General features: G+C 45.8%; 1 long non-coding RNA gene and 1 pseudogene across 1 annotated transcript; one reads left to right on the top strand and one right to left on the bottom strand.

The window, feature by feature from the left end:
• Window positions 1-1,591: 1,591 nt before the first annotated feature.
• Window positions 1,592-3,337, bottom strand: LOC112888430 (annotated as a pseudogene).
• Window positions 3,338-10,767: 7,430 nt separating this feature from the next.
• LOC112890786 lies at window positions 10,768-11,361 on the top strand. Its single transcript, XR_003228341.1, has 3 exons — window positions 10,768-10,781; window positions 10,868-10,905; window positions 11,121-11,361. It is a non-coding gene; the product is annotated as an uncharacterized LOC112890786 (long non-coding RNA).
• Window positions 11,362-14,905: the final 3,544 nt, after the last annotated feature.

Here is a 14,905-nt window from a genome sequence, read left to right as displayed (position 1 = left end):
GCACTATATTTTCAAAGGAGGAATTCATCAACGCCCCCTCCCAGATAACAACAAAAATGACTTTGCACACATACTTCCCGTGCCACAAGCAACCTGCAGGTTCCTTGTACTGTGGGTACATGTGCAAGCACATAAGGGTGCTCGGGAGATACTCAACTGATCCAGAATATGTAAGGGGTTACTCTTTGTTAGGGATAGATGTATACGTGCTTATTGTTTTTGCGTGTATCTAACACTTAGCCTAATTTTTTCGTGGATTTTTGAATTGCAGATTCAGCCGAGAAGACACGAGGAACAACTCCATGAGCAACAACTACTGAATGTAGTCGCCGATTTATGCCTTTGCATTTTGCATGAAATGATCCATGTAATGGGGTATTTTGTTCACTCTGAACATGAATTGGCAACTAAAAAAATATAAAGGTCTTTGTTAGTGGGACGCTCAGCACCTTCGTGCCGGCTCTCGTAGCGTTAATCGAGGAATAGGACAAAAATATGTATTCTATGCGCACTTTGATGATGTACTCTAATGATGCATTGTAATGATATACTTCTATATAATTTAATTTTGTATACGTAATTATTTATATTTATGAAACATATTCCATGTCGGTCACTATGATATTTGATCGCGCGCAGCTTGGTAGGTCAAAATTGGTAGAAAACATAATTTTAAAAATTAGTGAGAAATATATTTGAAAATTTTAAATTGAAATCAGCCAATTTTTGAACGGAAAACCCATTTCCAGGGGCGGGTCGTCCGCCCATGAAAATCCATTTTCAGGCATTTACGGGGGTGGTCTAGGGCGTCGCCCGCCCCTGAAAATGGATTTCTAGAGACGGGTAAGGGTGTGGCCCACCCCTGGAAATGGTTTTCCACGGGCGAATGCGTTACCCGCCCCCTGCAAATAGCATTTGTAGCTGGCAAAAGTAGGGACGGATTTCGCGCATGCCCCTACAAATGTTGTTTTACCCGACCCTACAAACGTTTTCTTCAACAGTGAACTCTTTCTTCTATCCTCTTAGGGAAACACCAATGTATTTGGACCAAGTAGTCCATAGCGGTGGGCCCCATTCAAAGTAAGCTATAGCTATTGTAAAGTCTACAATGTGGAGTGCAAAAATAAGTAGTAGTGAGTTGACATGGAGAAAGAGGAGGAAGGAGAGAGAGAGAGAAAAGGGAGAATGGAGTGAGATAAATTGACATTTTACTTCTTATGGCAGCTCATAAGTTTATGGCTACCTTTTGCTCTGGACCACTATATAGGCCACCAATGGTTGAGGTAGGTTGATTGAAATACTTTAGTCCCTATGGACTGGTTTTGGACTACATTGTGGTCGCCCTAATGAAATACGTGCCTGAGTAGGAAAAAAGAAGTGACGTTCCTATTACAACATAGACTAGGCAGTCACAAGCTGCATGTACTAGTTGTCTGTAATTAGAATACCATAATATTCGCTGCCATTCATAGCATGCCAAACTCGCGTCATCAATATTAGCCAATAGACCTATACTAATTTAGACGACAACCTTGATAGATGCATGCTCTCGTTCGGTTTTGATGGTGCTTCTACATGGAATCGACGGAGATTCGATCACAGATCATCAATTCTTAGTAACAAATACAATACCAACAATCCCATTTGACCCACTAATAACTTCATTAATTTGACGAGTACATCATTAGCTAGCACCGGAGGCCGTAGCTGCTGATCACTCTTTATTAGCCTCAGGCCTTCCAATCTCACACACCTCACGGACCATCAGCTCTAGGGTTTCGAACGACGACCCGCCCGTCTACACTGCGGCTCTAGCTGAGGCTGCGAGCTCACTCGCTTTGGCGGCTGCACGTTTCCCTCCCTCTCCAAGGATCAACTCTCTCGCCAACGTTTCCACTTCATCACTTGAAACAAGCTGCTCACTTGCGGGGCCACTGTCTCCTCTTTGGGATGGCCAAATCCTGATTCCAACTTCAAGCACGTCGACAACGAACTTTGCATTCAACTTCTGCTCCGCGACAATCGGATAAGTTAGGATGGGCACACCCATACTGATGCTTTCCATCACCGAGTTCCACCCGCAGTGACTGAAAAACCCCTTAATAGCTTGATGGCTCAAAATGCCTAGTTGGTTGATAAAGCCTTGGACCACTTTGCCCCTGTCACGGAACCTGCCTTGGAACGGCTCCTCTCCATCGAACCACTTCGACCGAACTACCCAAATGAAATCCAGATCCGACCAGTCCAAGCCGGTTGCGATCTCCTCTAGCTGTGCCCGGCTCAGGTCGGCTTGCGAGCCGAACGCCACATATAGAACCGGTCGATTCATGGCGAGCCTTGAGTCAAGCCAGTCGGCTATATTGGAAACCAAGGTTCGGGCCGGTTCACTGGCAAGACAGAGCGGACCAACCGGCCAAATCTTGTTGAGCGTCATCTCGCGGTTCCACTTGTCTATGTAGAATGACTCGAGCTCAAGGAAGGAATTGAGGATGCAACCTCGGCTCGAGCCCATGGCCCTGCTGCTCTCACAGATGAAGTCCCAGTGAGGGCCTGCTGGCTCCGGGTCGTCGAAGGGCGGTGGCAGGTAGGCCTTCGTGAGCCGGAGCCCCGGCAGACCGTCGACCTCGAACGGCTCCAACGGCGAGCTCACTCGCGCGTGCGGCTTCTGCGCCAAGACGGCGAGTGAAACACAGGAGGGGAAGGCGCCCATGCCGAACAAGACGAGCCGCGGCACGCCGAGGTCGTCGGCGGCGTCCTTGGCCCACGCGAGGAAACCGTCGTGGACGAGCAGGTCCGGGCGAGGGTCCAGCGCCGCCAGCGCATCCGCGAACACCGGCTCGAGCGCGGCGGCGGCGGAGACGACGTCGAGGAAGCTGGACCCGGGGGGAAGCTCGTCCATGCTCTGCGGGCCTGCCGTCGAGGAGGGGAACGGCGACGGCAGCGCCGGGGGCGCCGGCGCGGACGAAGGGTGCGTCGCACGGGGTGGCGAGGAAGGTGACGGCCGACGCGAGGCCCCGGCCGAGGAGGACGCGAGCCAGGTGGAGGAGCGGGATGGTGTGGCCCTTGGCCATGAACGGGAGCATGGCCACGTGACGGAGCACCGGGGACGGCGGGGAGGCGGCCATGGGAATGGAGGGCTGCAGGCAAATTGGCGAGCCGCGCGTGCCACAAGTCTTGGCCTGGTGTCTCTCGTTCGTGAAAGATTTTTCTGTACGTGTGGACTATGTGGTGACTGGCGATCATCTACAAACTCACATGCGTCATCATCGAAGCTGGAAGTTTCTCTCGAAAGCTTCTTGTGGGATGTGGCTGCCTAATTTTTGCACCGAGCTGGTAGTATGAAATTATTTTAATTTTGGAACCTTTCGTCTTCAGTAGGTTCAGTTTTTTTTCCCAACCTGAACCGTTCCCCGAATTTCATTACTGAAAAGCAACGAAATTACAGCATTCTCACTACACCAAAACAGGTCATTTTCGTCGGCCAGATTTATTTTCGTCAGCCTGAGCTAAGCCGACGAAAATACGTAAATTATTTCGTCGGTTTGTGAAAGCCGACGATATTAGATTATTTTCGTCGCCCTGAACAGGGCCGACGAAACAAACGACTTATTTTCGTCGGCCTAACCTAGGCCGACGAAAATAAAGTTCTATTTTCGTCGGCCCTCACAGGCCCACGAAATTAAACACCTTATTTTCGTCGGTCCGCTAAAACCCACGAAATTAATTTGTTTATTTTCGTCGGCCCATTAGACCGACGAAAGTACGTGTGCTCTAAGTCACCACGCAACCCAGCTGCCAGCCGCCACACTTGTCACTCCCGCCCGCCCCCAGGCCCCCTCGCCCCAGCCGCCCGCCGCCCCTGCGCCCGGCTGCCCCCGCCGCCTGCGCGGCCCGCTGCCCCCGCCGCGCCGCGCGCCCCCCTGCGCCCCGCCGGCCCCTCGCCCCGCCGCCCCAGCGCCCTGGCTGCCCCCGCCGCCCGCGCGGCCCGCCGCCCCCGCCGCCCCCCCCTGCGGCCCCCGCGCCGCCCCCTGCGCCCCGTCCGGCCCCGCGCCTCGCCGCCCCCGCGCCCCGGCTGCCCCCGCCGCCCCCGCCGCGCTGCCCCCCCCTGCGGCCCCCGCGCGGCCCCCTTCGCCCCGGCCAACCCCGCGCCTCGCCGCCCCCGCGCCCCCTGGGGATGAGCAGGATTCGCGGGGAAGAAGGAGCAGCCCCTGGTGCACGCGAAGCCCCGTTCTTTCGCGTTCGTGCCTGATTGGAAGGTCTGAATGTGTGACAGTTTATGTGCTTGTAAGTTAGACATATATTTGATAGTGTGAAGTGTACGCTTGTTAAGTGTTAAACTTTTGTGTGTTTGTGTGAATTTTTTTTTGAAATTTAAAGTGCAAGTAAAAAGGGCATTTTTGTAATTACAGAAAAACCTAGGGTTGTTTCTGTAAAATGTATTTGAAAAGGAGGAAATTTCAAAATAAAGGAAATATATTTTTCTTACTTTATGTCTTGTAAAAATATATATTTATCCAAAAGTTTCATTAGAAATGCGTGTGTTGAAGTATGTAAAAATTTTAGGTAAAATGGTGATAATAAGGGTATTTATGTAATTTTATAAAAGAACAAGTCCTTTTATGCAAAATAGGTGATTTACAAAAGTAACTTTCCAAAATTACTAGAAGTAAAAAGGTAATAATGTAAGCAATCATGACTTACATAGCATCTTGCAAAAAGGCCCAATGTTATATGTAATTTACACTAACAATGACAAAGATTTTATAAAACTCAAATTTAATCCAAGTCTTAAAATAAAACTTCATAGTTGAGTTTTGGAGTTCAAACCCTAAAACAAAGTTGTAGAACTTGAAAAGTTGTACAACTTTCATTTTGGTCACATCTTTGTTTGAGCCCTAGAATAGTGGTTAAATTCTTCTTTACCAAGAGGTCCCTGTAATTTTCTAAAATTACAAACAAGTCCTCGGGAATTTCCCTTTCTCTTCCTCCTCTAGGCGCTGCTCTGTTCTCTGCTCTGCAACCGCCGCTGTCCGGCCACCGTTGACACCTGCTGCTGCAGTTCACCACTGTTCCCCGTCCTCGCCACCTCCTGCTGCAACAATTCCACGCGCCACTACCCCTTAGCTCCTTCTCCTCTGGTGCCCTTATCTCCTCCCCACCGGCGGCACGGCAGCAGTATTAAAACGCTCCTTGTCTTCCTCTGTTCTTCTTTCCGGTGACTCCCTTCTCCAAATCACGGGCAGCAAGACCTCTCTTTTTCTTCTCCTTCACACGGCTCTGCTGGGCGGCTTGAACCGAGCGGTGGGCGGCGCTGGTTCGGGGATGGCAGGCGAGCTCGGTCGGGTCACGAGGCAGGCGGTGGTGGGCCCCTGGCGGAGGCGCGCGGCTCCAGGCGCGCGCGGCTCAGCACTGGTGAGCGGCGGCTTGGGCAGGAGGAGCGCGGCAGCAAGCGGAGGCGAGCGCGCTCGGGCTCGGGCGGCCGGCCGCGGGAGGAGCGGCGGCTCACGGCTGGCGAGCGGCCCACGCGCAGGAGGCGCAGGCGAGCTGGCGGGCGCGCACGGCGAGCGCAGGCGTGGGCCCCGAGCGGCAGCGCGCGGAGCGCAAAGCGGGAGCAGGCGGCAGGCGTCGCTGGCGCGGGGCACGCGGGGCGCAGGCGCTCAGGCGAGCAGGCGCCGGCGCGGGCGAGCCGGCGTGGCAGCTAGGCGTGCGCACGGCCGGAGCTGCCTGCTCCTCTGAGTTTTTTTTCCCCCACGCCGATGTCTTCCCTGTGGCCCTTCTCCTCGCTTCCTGATCACCAAAAGGAGTCCCCGATGTGCTGCTCGACCTTCCTGACCGCCGGTATGGTCTCCTCCCTCTGGAACCGAGCTCCCCAAGCGCCTCCTCTGTTCAAGCTCGCCTAGAGGACCTCGTGCAACAATTAAAACAAGTTCAGGGTGTTTTCTGCAAAGTCTAGACCCGTAGGAACAGTAGAGTTTGAGGACCTCTATGTAAGAATGTTTGTTATTTCATGTGAAGTAATGCTGCTAACTTGTAAAATCAATAGAAAATAGTAGAAAATTCCAAAAATTGCAAAACCAGTTTTGTTAGAAACTAGATTTTGAGCTCTACAACTTTTATTAAATGAGTTTGTTATGAAATCAAATAGTTTTGAATCTATGATAAATCTAAGATAAGAGAGTGTAAAATCCATAGCTTCTACATGTTAACTTTGTTGATCTTGATTTTTGGTATGCAATCCCTATAGATTAAGTATGATGTGATATGGAATTTTCAAACCTAATTTTGTTTTGTAACTTAAATTCTTTTAAGTTAATCAATTCAATTTGTTTTATAGAAGAAATAGCTACGAATATCCACTTAAAACTATATGTAGTCGTGTGTGCTTGTTATTATGTTTCTTGTGCTGCTTGTTTGAATCTTAATTAGACTTGTTGTGCAACTTTAAGGCATAAGAAATGTCTAATTCGGACATGAAACATTTAATTTATTTTAGCCTACTGTTTATGGGACGCTAAACTTAATTAGCTCTTGATAGCCAAAGTCCTTGCTATAGATTGACCGAAGTTAAATAGTGCAACATGCCTGATGTACTTGCTGCCCCTATGGCAGACTTTTTGTGATGATTGATTAACCTTTTATTCATATGGATGCTCATGCCTTTACTTCAGTCTTGATTGCAATATTGTTAGAGCCCCTTTTCTATGTAAAGGCCCTAGTCTACCTCGTGTATCGACTACTTAGTTAATATACCTTTGTAACTAGGCTTAGCAATCGGCTACTAGTTCAGTTGATTTTCGATAGGCACGACCCTATCGGCCATATACCTTTTTGGCTACAGGTCTGTAGGACCCCATCGGCCATAAGCCTTTTGACTTCTTCTCTACCGGCAAAAGCCCCTCGGCCGATGTTAACCACCCTATCGGTCCGATCCGATGTTAGTGCCCTAATCGACCTGGTCCGATCTAGACAACCACGCCGGTTATGCATCAATCGGTTATTTGCTGATACAATCGAACCAATCAAACACTAGTTACTCCGGTTAACACTCCCATCAATAGTTAGATAGGTATATCCAATAGAGAATGTAGTTGTCAGCTAAGCACAGCCAGTACAGCATAGGGAATCGGCTACTTGTGCCGATTCACAAATCTAACACATGCGCATATATTAGCTCGGTCGATGTTCACACTATCGACTAGTTTACCAATGCACAATCAAATAGTTACATACCCTGATCGACTAACATGCTGATGTTCACAGATCGACTAGCCATCCGATTTTGATAACGTATCGGCTGCACATAGTCGACGTATCAGAGATACACACACAATCTTAGAGTTCTGTTGCCCGCTGACCTAAGCCAATTCCAGTTGTTTTCCATAGCGGTCAAATATGGCCGGTCAATCCTTAGTTTTCCCTTTCTTATCCACACACTGTTATCAGCTGATTTATCGGCTGAGAGATCGGCTATATGCTTATCAGTCATATACCCTCAACCACACTTCCATCAGCTGCACCCCTGTAGAACACATCGCCATCGGCACCAACCTATCAACCACGTCCTCTTTACTCTAACTTCGCACTTATGGTCTCACCAATCTAGTTTAATATTAGTGTTCTGTTACACCTAATTCTTGAAATAGGTCTGACTTAGATAACCCCATCGGCTGTATGACAATTGATTGTTGTACTGACGTGATCAAGTCGATGCAACCACACCTATTTATCTAGGTTAACACTTAAGCGCATCTCAATAAGGCACAGTTAGTGCATAATAGGACAATCAGCTACACGGCTGATGTACCCCAATAGATGTAGGAGAACATTAAGGATGAAAACCAGCTACACAGCCGACCCACCAATCGGCTGAGCACGCCGAGGCCCAAACCGTACGGATACATAGTTCAACTAGTCTACCAATACACTATCGGCTAGTTACTCGCACTAATCAACTAGCTATGCCGATACATCACTCGACTAATTCTACCCGATGTATAAATCGGCGAATGCGCCGATACACTAAATCGGCTAGAAGGTCAAATCACAGATCGACTAGTTTTGCTAAAGCATAGATTCGCTATGCTGATACGCACGCGATCAGTTAAGTACGCCGATGCTCACACAGATTAGTTAGGACACAGCCGTTTTAGGAACCATCCCTCTGCTAAAGTGATCGATGTTTTCATCGATCAATCAGAAAACCAGTACACCTGTCAATCGGCTACCCAGACCAAAGTACACAACCTTGGATCAGTAAGATCGCACAGTAGGCACGCCTCTGTTAGACATAACCAAAGCACGTCAATCGGCTAAACCTAATGCATCCTCATCGGTTAAGGCCAAAATCTATACACCAACTAATTAGATAACCAAACATGCTACCTAATGAAGTTAGCATAGATGTTTAGGGTAAACCACCCTGTTGCTTAACGTAACTAGTTAATTTAGTTAATACTCGATAAATGACTGCCCAGTGCAGGGTAGTTAGGTTGTTTGTCGAAATGTAATGTTCTTTTATTTGGATTGCAACTTTATCGTGAATTGAAATGAAAGTGTATGCATTCATTAAACTCCATCTTACATATCATATAGACTCGACCACTCTCGCCGACGAAGATTATCAACTGATTTCGAAACCAGAAGGAATTTGTTCTGAAGATTCCGAGAACTTCGTCGCGGAATTATCTGAAGCCCTGAACCAAAGTTCAGAAGATCTTAACTTTACTGACTTCAGCCCCACCAGTAAAGGCAAGCCCCGGACATAACCCCTACTTTATTACACTGCAACCTATATTATATATATCTTTATGCATTAAGTTCTTAGGAGTTGTTTGAAAACTTTAGTTGCATAATTCCAGGAACCAATGTATTGTACACTAGAATTTGAGTCCGACTAGCTGCTATGCTTATAGAACCGGTAGAAGTCGAGTGATTTCCTGTCACTCGCGCGATATAGGAATTGTGATGTTTACATTCTTGTTATCACTATAAGGATGACGGACGGGAGTTTTATGAGGTATCATGGTCAAGATGATACCCCGTCTGTTTTGATGAATTTGGTAAGGTCGCAGTGTGTGGTAGCGGTGGTTAAGCGTTTAAAAGTACTAGCCACATGCCGTGAAATATGGTAAGCGGTAAGCTTAGTAACCAATCGGCTCGAGGAGTGGACATACCTCCCACCACATGTATTTGCTTCTTTTGGTTACTTTGTTCGACGTGTAGGCATACGTGTTGCTGGGCAACCAGGAGTACGGGTTTTGTAGTCGCGCTACAGACGTACTTCCTGCACTTTGGAAGTGCGTATGACCTGCAGTCGCTTGTGGTGGATCTGATCCACGAGTTGGAATGAAAGGTAAACGGTTGCTTCGGAACGACCCTGTGGTGTTCCAAGCGTGTGTGTTAGGTTTACCTTGCAAGGTTGAATCTCGATTCAGGAATCGTCCGCCTCTCACGATGAATGAGACTGCTTACCCCCTTTATCACATAGAGTAACAAGAGCAACTTTGTGATTATGAAAGATGATGTTTGGTTAAAGATTCCACCATATTTGAGTAGTTATAGGTGCTTACCTAGAATGGTTAATCCACTAGAACCTGAAAGCTAAAAGTTGAAAGTAAGGATCTACTCTTTGTTGCTTTTCAGCTGAAAACTCTACCAAAAGCTAAAAGCCTTCATAAGTCTAGTTACATGGCTAAGTATACCATGAGACGGGTAAGCCTTGCTGAGTATTAGTATACTCAGGCTTGCTAGTTATATGTTTTGCAGATAATGTCTGGAAGACCCTACTCTTCCCTTGCCTCGGCCCTGTGCTTTTCCAGAAGATTGGTCCGAGGAATGGGATCCGTCCCCGGCCAGCACTGGTGATATCGAGTGATATCGTGCCCGGGCTTAGCATGACATCCGTCTTGTCGACGTGCTGTAGATCATCGCGTATGTTTTTCCGCTGCTAAAAATCATAGCTTAAATAGTCGTATTGTTTTCTCTAAGTTTGAAACTTTGTACTACTTTCATAAACTCTTGTAATGTAATTCCCGATTATGTAAAATGTGATGGTGATTGTATCTCTGGACTCACCTTCGTGTGAGGTAACCTTATTTGATCCTGTGTATCGGTGGTTTATCGGGACGTTACCCGACAGGCCAAGGGATTATACCGTTTGAAGCACGTTGGAGCCCTCAGGAATGGACTCGCGTACTTGAGCCGGTATAATTCAGGTTGGTTCTGCCACAGAATGGAAGGGGAATTGGACTGAACGATTTGGTCCTCCTTCAGTTAAATGTTCCTTTATAATTTTTATATATTGAGCCTGATTGTTTCACATTGTTGGGGTCTGATTGGCAAGATTACTTGTAAATTGCTGGAGAGAATAGAGCTCAGTATATGTTTTTAAATTGATTTAGATGGTGCTACTATATGTTCTGGGTATTTGTATTGATTTCAGGGAAAGGAGCAGAGAAGACTCTACAATTGTATTAGCTTATGGAGCACATAGATTGCTGCGGTTGTGAAAGGTGAAGCATTGTGATTTATGAGATACGATGTTAAGTTTAAGAGGTTGCACCTGTTGCTCAACCCTAGTTCCACAGTTGCTCTAGTTAACACTTTATGCCATTTGAATGGAAATTGTGTCCAACTTGCATGGATTTGACCTCTTGCTTAAACTTTCAGGTTCAAAATCCACACAGTATCAACTACAATGGTTAGAAGATTGGTTAGAAGATTTATTTTTTAGTATCAAGATTTATTTCAGTATCAAGTATCACTGTTTTGTCCTGAAATTGGTTAGAAGATTTATTTTTTACTCATCATTCATATGTTGACAAAGCAGTAATTGAATGTCGTTGCCTTTCTCTATTTGTTTTTATAGGGGAATTTTGTGGGCTTACCGTCAACAGACCGGGGATGGTATGCCTTTGTGCTATTATCTTAATGCTCAATTTAGTTTTCCTGCATACTCATTTATTTTCAAGTGAAGATTTGTCATCATGTTCTTGCACAGTCTTTTAGTTCATGTGTCATCATGTGTACCCAGTAACAGCTATAACTTTCCTGTTTTGTTGAAAAAATTGGAGATCTCAATTTAGAAAAAAAATAGCTGATGCATCTGCTTATACTCTTAGCTGGTGCACACAGTTGTTGAGCATCCTAGCTCAACTTTGGGTTCTGCAAAAGTTGGTACATCCTTTTCTTGTTCTATCTCTGTACCACGTGAGTTATCACACAATTTGGCATCTAAAGATCAGTCATCAGCAGGTAACAGTGATTGTTCAAAGAAAGAAGAACTGGTCTTACCAACTGATAGCAAACATGATTCTGCAAAGTTTTCTGAAGATAGTTCCCAGGAAGTGAGAAAGTGCTCTGAACTGCTGGCATCTGATTTGGCTGCTCCATTGAGTGATGAACAGGTACGAAGTTTATCCAAACTCCAATCTTAAGTTTAGCTTTTCTCACCTTTTTCGTAATTTTTTTCTGTAGCTTGCATTACTGTTGCATCAACAATTAAACAGCTCCCCCAGAGTACCGAGGGTGCCATGTTGCCATCAAGCAGCTGGTACGCAGATGCTTCATCCAACTGGAGCTACTTCTAAGCGGTCTTCAGCGCACGGAGGAACAGATCATGCAGCGGTAAGGTTATTAGCACCCGGAGGACATAAAGGTTTCTTTTTATGTCACTGAGGACATAAAGATAGTGAGGACACTAAGAGGATAGAAAAAGACAGAGATGCTGGCACAGAACGTGCTTCTTCTGCGAAGGACTCATGCAGATCAGCTGAAAATGTAGCATCAGAACAGTAATGTGTGCCATATTATATGCAGCTGTTTTGTTTTTTTAGCAGGATCCTATTATTTTCGTCGGCCTATGTGGCCGACGAAAATACGTGATGCATTTTCGTCGGCCATAAAAGCCGACGAAAATAAGTGACATATTTTCATCGGCTTTAATGGCCGACGAAAATAGGTGACTTATTTTCGTCGGCCACATAGGCCGACGAAAATACCGTTATTTTCGTCGGGAACCGACGGAAAAACGCTTATTTTCGTCTACTTTATTTCGTCGGCCTAATTTCGTCGGCCGACCAACGAAAATAGCTATTTTCGTCGGTTTTAGGGCTATTTTCGTCGGTTTGTGGCCGACGAAATTATACTATTTTCCTGTAGTGTCTTAGTTGTTTTTTGTCGTAACACGCAGCCACCCCCCGCCCCACCCCACCCCACCCCAAAGCCAGCACACAGGGCTGCAACTCAACAGGGGGGATAACCATAGGATTCTAGCAAAGTTTCTAGGACCTATTACAGTTTTAAGTTGTGTTTGGCACCAGAGAAAAAATACTCCTCAGGTTTTTCCCCAACTTGCGATGGGCATGATGTTGGAGCTGCGACTTTGTGTAGAAGCTGTCGTCAATCAGTGAAGAAGAACCATCCCTGCATCCTCCGCCGATGCCCCCGGGATGGAAAGCCAGGGCCATCTTCTTAAGGGCATCCGCCGCCTCCAGAAACTTCTTGTCTTCAACTTTTTGTAATTCTGCCCAGAAGAAAATGAAAGAGGAAGCTAAGCAAATAATCTCAATTGGGTATCTCACGAGTTTTTTCTCAAAAAATAGTTATTTCGGCTTCTCCAAATACTCCAGCATATGGCCGCCAAGCCTACCATATGGAATTTTCTTCCACCTGGCATGGCCCTATTGACCCAGAGCCAAAACGGCTCCATGTTTGTTGGTCTATATCGAGCCCCTACCACCGTAGCCACCAAGCTCCACACAAACTTGACCATTGGGCACTCAAAGAACAAGTGTTGCATAGTTTCATCCCCTATGCAGAAGGCACATATTTCCCCTCCCCTGCCATTTTTGCTTAAGCAAATTATCTTTAGTCAAGATAGCATTTTGGTGCACTAACCCCATGAATATTTTGATTGTTAGTGGTATTTTAGCCTTCCACAAACTTTTATTAGTACCAGCACCGTAGGAGCCACACAAATGGCTGTGCATACTCTTAACATTGAAGTGATTCCCCCTCCCCACACCCCCCCACCCCCCAACACAAAATCCACTTTGGCTTATCACAATCAGATGTGATAGCCACACAGGAGGTTAGATCATATAGTCTTCTCAACTGATTTTGATTTCCTTCCTTCAACCATCTTCTAAATGACAATCTCCAATTCTTCTGTGCTATTGCAGCTACAGTACAAGATTGTTCATTGTATATGTTGAACAGTTCAGGGAATTTCTCCCTCAGAGAGACATTCAGTAATCAGTTCTTTTCCCATCGCCAATCACCATCACTCTACCTTTCACATACAAATCTCTAACCTTGAGAAGGTCATTCCAGACTGAGGAGTTTGTTGGTTTTTTTCCAATTGCTATCACACCCGGTTTAAGAAGAACAACCGAATGCATCTCATATGTGCGCCAGGATCAAGTTCCACACATATGATAGACGTCACAAATGATTACAGCATCAATGTTATAACGAAATAGAGTATAATAGTGCTTTATTACATGACCAATAGTCTTAATCTTAAACGAATGAATAAACACTTATTCTAGCAGCGGACTTCGTCTTCACAGGCAGTTGACTAGGAGACATACGCCTAGAAATCTCCAATATCTTCAGGAAACTCCAGACAATTATCTTGTTCTGAGCAGCATTGGTTTTAATAAAGCAAGCGTGAGTACACTTATGGTTGGTACTCAGCAAGTGGAGTAAATTATATGACATGCAAGGCTATGATCAAGGAAAAGCTGAAATGGTTTGACTGCGACAAGCATTTTTAGTTGGTCAAGTTTTAATTAGGCAAGCATTAGCTAAATGTAAGTATATACCAGCCCTTAAATAAACTATCTGAGGTGAATCAATCCACAACACAGAGATAAATAAACAGAACCAGTGATTTAGATCATCTTTAAGTTTAATTATCATATGAGGGTCCAAGCCGCTCTTAACCGTGAGCACGGCTGATATATCAGTTTTCACTCTGCAGAGGTTGTACACTTTACCCACAACTCGTGTTTCCCTTGATGCCCGGGTTTGCAAGGCCCTTAAACACTTCTAAGGTGAGTGGCAGGGATTCACTACAAGGCCTTTACAAAGATTCCCTAACTTGCATTGGTCCGCTAAGGTTTCAGGCCGCAGTGGTCGTAACCCTCCCTAATGAGGAAGACGTCTTACCCAGGATCATATCTACACCTCAAGAGGGCCGAGCTATACCCCATCAACGCACTCCCCTCTTGCCCTTTCGGTAAGACCTTTACAAGCCAAGGTTTCTAATTAATTAGCCAAGACCAGAGCCATGTAGTAATTGTGGTTGTACTGTTTTCCTAGGTGGTTCTCCATGTTCCAATTGATTCAATAATCTTATTTATCACCAAACAATATTCCAGAATAGGTAAAACATTATCATTGTATCCAGGTTATCCAACCAATAATCTACTGTGTAGAAGCAATTAGCGTAGCTACAACATGAATATAAATACCCAGGTTTAATCAAGGAAGTTCAACTGAAACTAGGCATGTCCTTATCTTGGGATCCATCATATTCCAGACACATGCATGCATATAAAGTAAAGGTGTAATTGTGGTATTAATGGGACTGAAATATGATCAAGAACCACTTGCCTTCTTCAAAGAACTGCTGCTGCTCGGGAACGTCTTCAAAGTCTTGGCCCTGCGGATCCTCGAACTGCGCACCGTCTATCACGACACGCAAGCACATACAAACAAACAAATAAAATAAAATAATAAAAGTACACCAATCAATAAAAATAGAACAAAATAACCTTAAAAAGTTACTGCTTATGCCACAAGGATCGCATGAGCGCAAGAATCGGTGAAATCGGAGTTAAAACGAAGAAATTAGGGCTAAAACATGGTTCCAGGGACCTATTTGTGATAGTTTAGAATC

Source organism: Panicum hallii, chromosome 4, assembly GCF_002211085.1.
Source record: "Panicum hallii strain FIL2 chromosome 4, PHallii_v3.1, whole genome shotgun sequence".
NCBI lineage: Eukaryota > Viridiplantae > Streptophyta > Magnoliopsida > Poales > Poaceae > Panicum > Panicum hallii.
Note: the sequence above shows the minus strand (reverse complement) of the source record. Positions and strands in the feature narration are given on the sequence as shown.